Here is an 8,730-nt window from a genome sequence, read left to right as displayed (position 1 = left end):
TTTGTTGATATGGTGGATAGCGATGAGGCTGCAGACGAGGGTCTCGAGGAGCTTATCGAGGAGGAGGATGGCGATGGCGAGGGGGAGCACGGTTCCACTCCCGACCCATCATCGACAGGTAACTCGTTTACAAATTAGTTAGTGTTTAAATTGATTGACATATCTAATTATGATTTTGATAATTTTGAAGAATCTTCTGCCCGCAAGAGACGGGGGAAGAACAAGAATATTGCGCTGTCTAAGAGGGTAGCGGGGACAAGGATTCCTCTTATGTTTAAGAAGAAGGATGGGAGGCCAGGCGGTACAGACGTGGGAAGAACACGGTGGTTTAGACATGTGGGGTCGATTATCCGGGACCCCGCAGCCGTCTCACACCGTCTTCTAAAGTGGAAGGCTTTAAGTGCAGACCATTTGGATTCACTTTGGACTGCTATCAAGGTAATACTTACTACTTGATTATACATTACGTCATTAAATAATTATTTTTAACATTTGGATGTTATTTTTTTCAGGATCCGTTCGAAGCTACTAATGGTGATATTGAGTCTTTTCGAAAGACCGGATTGGGACACGCCAATCAGATATGGGATAGATGGTGGTCGGATTTGAACAAGACATATATCCGCGTCTACAAAGGAGACGAGGCGGCGGTACTGGCTAATCCTCCCCCGGACTACGATCGAGATGATTGGGAGTTTGTGTGTCGCAACCATTTCTTCACAAAAACATTTAAGGTATGGTTTCATAATTCAAATAAAAGTTGATATTAATTAATCTAACTTCATTTTTTTACTTCAAATACAGAGAAACAGTTCTACAAATATGAAGAACAGGAAGAAGTTGAAATTCCCGCATCGAACGGGAAGTAGACCGTTTGCACAAATTGAAGACGAGTTGGTAAGTACATTATTTGTAATAACTTAATCTAAAGATTGTTATTAATTATATAAATCATTTATTTCAACAGGCGATTGAAATGGAACGGGCACCGTCTGTAATTGAAGTATTCAAGAGGACCCGTACCCCAAAACCGACAAAAGAAAACCCAACACCCGTCCCGGACGAACACGTGCAAGAGAAAATTGTAAGTGAATTGAATATGCCTAGTTTTTTATTATAGAAATGATATTTTATTTGAATTGTGCAGGTTGAGATGGAGGAGGTTGTTAGTAACGAACCGGGAATATCGGATTTTGAATTGACGGAGAGGGTGTTCGGACAACAAAAACACGGGGTAATGTTCAGAATGGGATCAGGCGTCCGGCCCACACACTTTCGTGAGGATCGTCGAAGTGGAAACAGTTCACAGCGAAACAATTAGCGATTGTTAGAAGAGAATCAAATAATGAAGCTCAAGCTGGAGGAACTGGAGAAGAGGGATGAAGAAAGAAGGCGCAGAATGGAAGAAATGGAAGCGGAAAAAGGAAGAAATTGTGACAAGAATGGAGAGGGAGAAGTTAGAGATGAACGCAAGAATGAAGCGAATCGAAGTGTATATGAGGCAACAACCACCTCCTCCCCCCACAAGCTAAGGTTGTTTCGATTCAAAACATGTTTTAATTTAGTTGTGTCAATTTGAATTTATAACAAATTTTTCGGATTATTAGTTTGGTTTCGAATTTTGTAATGATAATGATCAATTAATGTGATCGTTTAATGTATGTGGCATTTCTTTTATCATTGATTGTTTGGTTTGGCTGAACAGGTTTTGGTTGCAAGGTTTGGGTTGCGAGCAAAATAATCTGAAAATTTTAAAAAAATTACGGGAAAAAACCGAAAGTGATATTGAAATCTCTCGGTTTTTCTTCAAATGGAAAAACCGAGAGATATTAGAAAACTCTCGGTTTTTACCCAAAGAGAAAACCGAGAGTTATATGACAAACCCTCGGTTTTTACCCAAAGAGGAAAACCGAGAGTTATTAGAAAACTCTCGGTTTTTCCACAAAGAGGAAAACCGAAAGTTTTTTAATAACTCTCGGTTTTCTCCATTTGAAGAAAACCGAAAGTTTTCAAATAACTCTCGGTTTTCTCCATTTGAAGAAAACCGAGAGTTATTAGAAAACTCTCAGTTTTTCCACAAAGAGAAAAACCGAAAGTTCTTCAATTACCTTTCGGTCTTACTCTAGGATATCTAAACCGAGAACTCTACAATATCTCTCGGTAAATTCCCAATTGTTTTTAACGAGAGAGTCAATACCGAGGGATGGCGAGAGTAACCAAAACCTTCGTTAATGTGTCTATACCGAAAGTTATGGGGTCAAAACCGAGAGTTTTTCACCAGTGTAATACACTTTACTCATACAATTAAATATTACCAACGCCTACCGACGGCATCGGAATTGAAAGATTGCCGCCTGAATCAGATTCTGATGATATGGATGGAGCGCATGGACTCAAAATTAGTTAATTATGTGGTTAGTTCTTAGAATTCTATATTCATTGGTATTGTTGGTTAAATTTTGTTTTTAAAAACAAATATAAAGATAATTATTAAGATAAAATAAATTTATTATTAATTATAAACACGAATTGAAGTGAATATTCTATTTGCCCACAAACTATTTTTTCACAAGAGAACAAATCTTGTGGGACTTATCAATAAGTGTTTGGATGGGTGGAATAATTGGAATTAGCATTGTAATATTCAATTCCAATGCTTAGAAAAATTAAAATTCACTTATTTAGATGAATAGATTATTATATAAATATTTGACAAATAATTAAAAGTAACTTGATATCAAATACTTTTAAACAAAAATTCTAACAAGCAAACAATTTATCAGCAAGACAAATTATTTGACTAAAAATAGCTTAAAATCAAACAAGTTATAATAATATTTTGATAGAGGATCAAAGTAAAATAGAAAAATTTATAATTTTGTATGCAATAAGTCTCAAGTATCTCCCTACTCAAATATTTGATAAAAATAGTCTTAATAACAAAATAAACACATTAAAAACTCACAAAATAAGAAATTGAAAATCTCATATCTTGATGTTCTTTATTTGTAACAAAATCCGTGCACGCCTCATACGCTCAGAGATGGTTAGAAACACTTCGTACTTCCTCTCGTTTGTTATGAGTACATCAACATCTTGTAGAAATTATGTCTCCTTTAAGTCTGAAATTTTTGATAGCTCATCAAAAAACTTGTGGAGCATTTGTCTTGTCAACATTGTATGACTTACCAACTACGTTAGCCATCTTGGATGTTGTAGTGGCCATATCATTATGACGAGTTCTCTCAAAAGGTCGTTCTACACTAGTTGATTCTTAATTTAATTTTGAACAACTCTCTATATCTTCAAACATAGCTCTTGCGCCTTCATCAGCCGTTTCAGCTCCACTTCTATTAGTTTTATCTTGTCCATAAATAATTGACAAATCTTTCCAATTCTCAATAATTTTATTTGAACCTTCTTCACTATATGCGGGAACTGGAAGAGAATCTAACGGCTCTTTATAAATCATTACATTCATGTTCGTGGCTATAAGAAATTTATCAAATGACATCAAATTATGTGCAAAATCAGATAGAGTAGATGCACGAGACATCTGTACAGCAGGGTCGTGCATGCATCTAAGTGAGGTTTAATGATTTGAAATAATAAAGTGATTTGTAAATTTTATTATAAGAAAACAATCTAAATATATAACACTATTTACAAGTGTCAAATAAATATTAATTTGTGTAAGCTACAATTTGATGATTTAAAAAAATTAAATCAACTCAAATTCAATTTGATTAGTATATATTAGAAAAGTTATATTAATAACGTCGGCGTTAGGCTAAAGTCGATGCTAATAAAGGGGAGTTTCTGCCGAATTTAAAACGTTTTAGGAAAAGAGTATTAGCGTTGGGTTTACTCTAAAGTCGACGCTAATATGCTATATTATTAGCGTCGGCTTTACCCTAAAATCAACACTATTAAAGGAGAGTTTCTATCAAATTTAAAACGTTTTTGGAAAAGAGTATTAACATCGGCTTTAACCTAGCGCCAACGCTAATATGTTATATTATTAGCTTCGACTTACCCTAAAGTCGACGCTAATAAAGGGAAGTTTACATCGAATTTGAAACGTTTTTGGAAAAGAGTATTAACAGGATAATGTTGTTGCTGATGATTAAATAAAACTTCTACACTTTTTTCTTCTTCTTTCCTCTCTCTCTCTCATCGATCCACCATTTAGTCGTTGTACAGTCGCTGCTCTGTCTCCACGTTTCGTTGTTCAGTCACCGATCAGGTTGTCACTCCTCCTTCTCCGATCAGTCGTCGCTCAGTCTCCACGTTTCATCGTTCAGTCGTCGATTAGGTTGTCGCTCCTCTCTTCTCTGCTCCAGGTAATTACAGTCTTTCAATGATATTTGGTATTTAGAATATTTATATGTTAAAATATTGCATGTTTAGTATGTTAGGTTATTTGGTTTGATTTAAGTTTGATTTAGGTTGATAGGTATTATTGAAAAATTAGGTTATTTGATAGATTGTTTTATCTATTTCCAAATAATGTTTGTTATTAGTATATATGATAGATTTCCTACTAGGTTATTGAAAATTTATGTTATTTGATAGGTTTTATGATAGGTTATTGAAAAACTATGATAATATGTTGATTAGTTGCTTATATATTGATATTAATTAAACTAAGTAGATGTTAATTTTTTTGTATGTTGATAGAATTTTTTTTTGAAATTATAGATTAGGTTTTGTAATTAGTTAAAATGAAAGTGCCCGATAAAAGTTGGATGACTCTACGCCGATATGATCCAAATTATATTCAAGGGGTTGAAATGTTCATAAATTTCGCGATTAGGTCTACTAACAAAAATTCGATTGCTTGTCTGTGTGTAAAGTGTGCAAATCGAACTTATGAGAATATAATAGTGGTCAGAGATCATGTAATTGGTTTTTGGATCCGTCAAAATTATAATTTTTTGTACTTTCATGGAGAAACGGGATCTTCAAATGAAAGGGATGATGAGTAGGATGATGATGAATTAGATGGCCTTAGAAATGAAAATCAATGTGGTGTAGGAGAGAATGTCGTTAATGATGAAATGAACGAAGAAATTGATTAAGATGATCAATTTATGGAAAAGCTTATCAACGATTTGTATCTTACTGCTGAAGCCTCAAATAATGAATGCCTTATTGAGGATGCTAAGGTATTCTACCGGTTATTGGATGATTCAAAACTTTCCTTGTACGAAGGATCCCGAATTTCAAAAAAATCCACCTTACTTAAATTACTTCACATAAAAAAATGTTGGTCAATGGACCAACACGACATTTGATATGTTATTAAAATTGCTTAAAGAGAAAATATTACTAGCTAATTCTGAGTTGTCAAGTTCATACTATGAGTGTAAAAAATTTATTACAGACATCGGTTTAACGTATGACAAAATTGATGCTTGTAAGAAAGATTATATGATCTTTCGTAAAGAAGATACGGATTTTGACGAGTGTAAAATTTCTGGTGTGTCTAGATGGAAGATCAACCAATCAAATGGTATGCTTCGAAAAAAGGTGAATGTGAAGTTAATTCCATATAAAACTTTACGATATTTCTCACTTGCACCGATGTTGTAAAGGTTGTATATGTGCTCAAAACCGCTCCTCAAATGACTTGACATAAATATAATATTAATGTTGATGATGAAGTTTTATGGCATCCAACTAATTCAATGACATGGACGTCATTCGATGAAAAAATTAAAGATTTCTCCTCCAAACCTCAGAATGTAAGACTTTCTCTCGCAAGTGACGGGTTCCAACCCTTTGCAAATGGAAAGACTTCTTATAGCATTTGGCATGTTATTATTATCCCTTACAACGTCTCTCCTACAATTTTTATAGATAAAAATAACTTCATTATTTCCATGTTAATCCCCAGGCCAAAAAGTCTCATGGATTCGATTAACGTGTTTCTCCAGCCATTGATTGACGAGTTAAAAGAGTTGTGGCATACCAATGCGTCGTAAAAAAAATTTCAATATGCGGGAAGCTATGTTATGGATAATTAATGATTTTCCGGCATATGCAAATTTATTTAACGGTAATACAAAGTTAAGACCGACACCTTATCTTTTGCATGGAACCAAATTATTAACGCAAACAAGAGATTTGAAAGACATTTGTTTGACTAAATACTGTCCCAAAAGTAGAAAAATTTTTCATGAATCTAGGGATGATAATTGGAATAAACTCAACATATTTTTCGAACTACTATACTGGAAAATGATGTTATTGGGGCATAATTTGGATGTGATGCATATTAATAGAAATATTTGTGATAACGTGTTGGGCAGTATAATGGATTTTAAAGAAAGAAACGAAGGATGAACTCAAAACTTGTAAAGATTTGGAATTATTAAACATAAAGAATCCATTGCATTCCGTTGAGGCCGATAATGTTCTGCAATGTCTAACATCCCCATATGCATTTCCTCGGTTCAGAAGAAACGATTAAGTATGTTTCTTACAGATGTAAAAATTCCAGAAGGGTTCTACTCCAATATTAGAGGGTGTGTAAATGTAATTGTTATAAAAAAATTCGGATTGAAGAGTCATGATTATTACATCCTATTACAGTATTTGATTCCACTTGTCACGCATGCTTTACTTCCAGATGATGTGTACGATGGTCTAGTACACTTGTCTAGGTTCTTCCAATTGTTGGGTAAAAAATATTTAAATCGAGATGAATTGAAGAGTTGTAGGATGAGATTTTTTTGACCCTTTGTAAATTGGAAAAGATACTTCAACTTTCATTCTTTGATATAGTGATACATTTTCCTGTACACTTGGATTTTGAGGCTTTGTTAGGGGGGCATGTCCAATATCGATGGATGTATCCAATTGAATAATATATGGATACTTTGAAAAAAATACTTTTGGAACAAAAACTTACCTGAAGGGTCAATTAGTTAGAGTTACCTTTTACATGAGAGTATAAATTTATGTGCTCGATATTTAGAAGATCACGAGTTAATAGAGACATCGATACAACCAATTTCAAAATTTTCTATATATTCTTGGCAATGAAAGATTTATCCATTGCAACACTTTACACATACGAATCGGGTGATTGCGAGCCTGAACACGTATACATTTTGAAAAATTGTATCGAAGTCGAATAATATTACAAGTAAGAGTTGGTCAGTGACTAAGTGTAAATTTTGTGATTAACTAATTATAATTAAATTTCATTATATGTAGCGAATTCACGAAAGAGTTGACCGATACAAGGTGATTCAATCTTTCTAATCTTAAACGCGATAAACTTTACATAAGTTTTTTCAAGACGAAAGTGGAGAAATTAAATAATGAATCAAATCAAACTTTGAGTCTAAAGATTCTTGAGAGTCCCCGATAATTTATGCTAAGAAGTATAATTCCTATAAAATAAACGGGTACAAGTTCAACACCGAGATGCATGATGAAGGGTTAACCACAAAATAGTGATGTCTTAGTAATTAGCAATAATGGGGCCGAAACGATAAATTACTATGGAGTACTCACAAATCATAGAAGTTCAGTATTTTGGGCGGTAACCAACTAATTCTTTTCAAGTGTAGATAGTTTGATGTACATTATAAGAATCGTGGTATAAGAGTAGATAAATATGGGTTTGTAAGTGTTAATGTGAACAAGACATTGAGAACTCATATTCATGATCCATTTGTAATGAAAAGTCAAGCACAACAGATTTTTACGCTACGAATATGGCATCTATACATGGATGGAAAATTGTCACAGAGATAAATCCTTATTACTCGAACATCTAGACATGTTTTATTTATGTCAAATAGGATGACCTCCTTAAAATTTTAACTTTATTTTTCTTGCCTATATCATGGAACCTAAGGAACGGGTACACGACGAGCCCTATTGAGGCATTTAGATGAGCTCCGAGCTCATATAGATGACGTATAGTCCGATGATCCTATGAGCTTTATCGGATCACTTCCGGACATTGAGGGACTGAATGATCAATATTTCACTATTCCCGAGGTGTCTGTCACCTTGGAGGAAGATTCTCCCGTTCTTGAGACTACAAGTAGTTAATTACAAATTACACATGATATTTAAATGATTATATAAATTTTAATAAATATCGTTTCACTATTATTTTATAGGGTCTTCATCATGGAGGAGAGGATGGGGGAAGAACAAAAACACAATTCACGAGAAACTATCAATTGAGTAGAAGATGTGTTTAGAATTTAGGGAGGTGGATGGAAAACCCACTTGCGATAACAACAGTTATTGGTCGAGGCATATTTGAACCCTTATCTAGAATCCCACGGTGGTTATAATTTGAAGTTTTCATAATCCTACAATATGTTTTTATTTTTCAGGATCCTTTCGAGTCTTCATCCCATCACATTGACAGCTATAGAGATAGGTCGATGGCACATGTGAAGAAAGAATGAGATATGTGGATATATACGAACAAAATGGATTACATCCAACCACATAATGGCGACGAGGAGGTAATCAGATTAAACTTTCCTCCTGATTTCGACTACGATGATTGGATTATATCCTTGACCATCACTACTTCACGACTTAATTTCAGGTATAATAGTCATTTTTAATTCATTATATGTTTAATCGACCATTAATTAACAACTATAACTATCTTATAATTGTAGAAAAAAAGTACGATCAACGCCGATAACAGAGCAAAAGCCGTATACACCCACCACACCTGTAGTAGGC

Source organism: Impatiens glandulifera, chromosome 1 (assembly GCF_907164915.1).
Source record: "Impatiens glandulifera chromosome 1, dImpGla2.1, whole genome shotgun sequence".
Lineage (NCBI taxonomy): Eukaryota > Viridiplantae > Streptophyta > Magnoliopsida > Ericales > Balsaminaceae > Impatiens > Impatiens glandulifera.
This window is presented reverse-complemented; position numbering follows the sequence as displayed.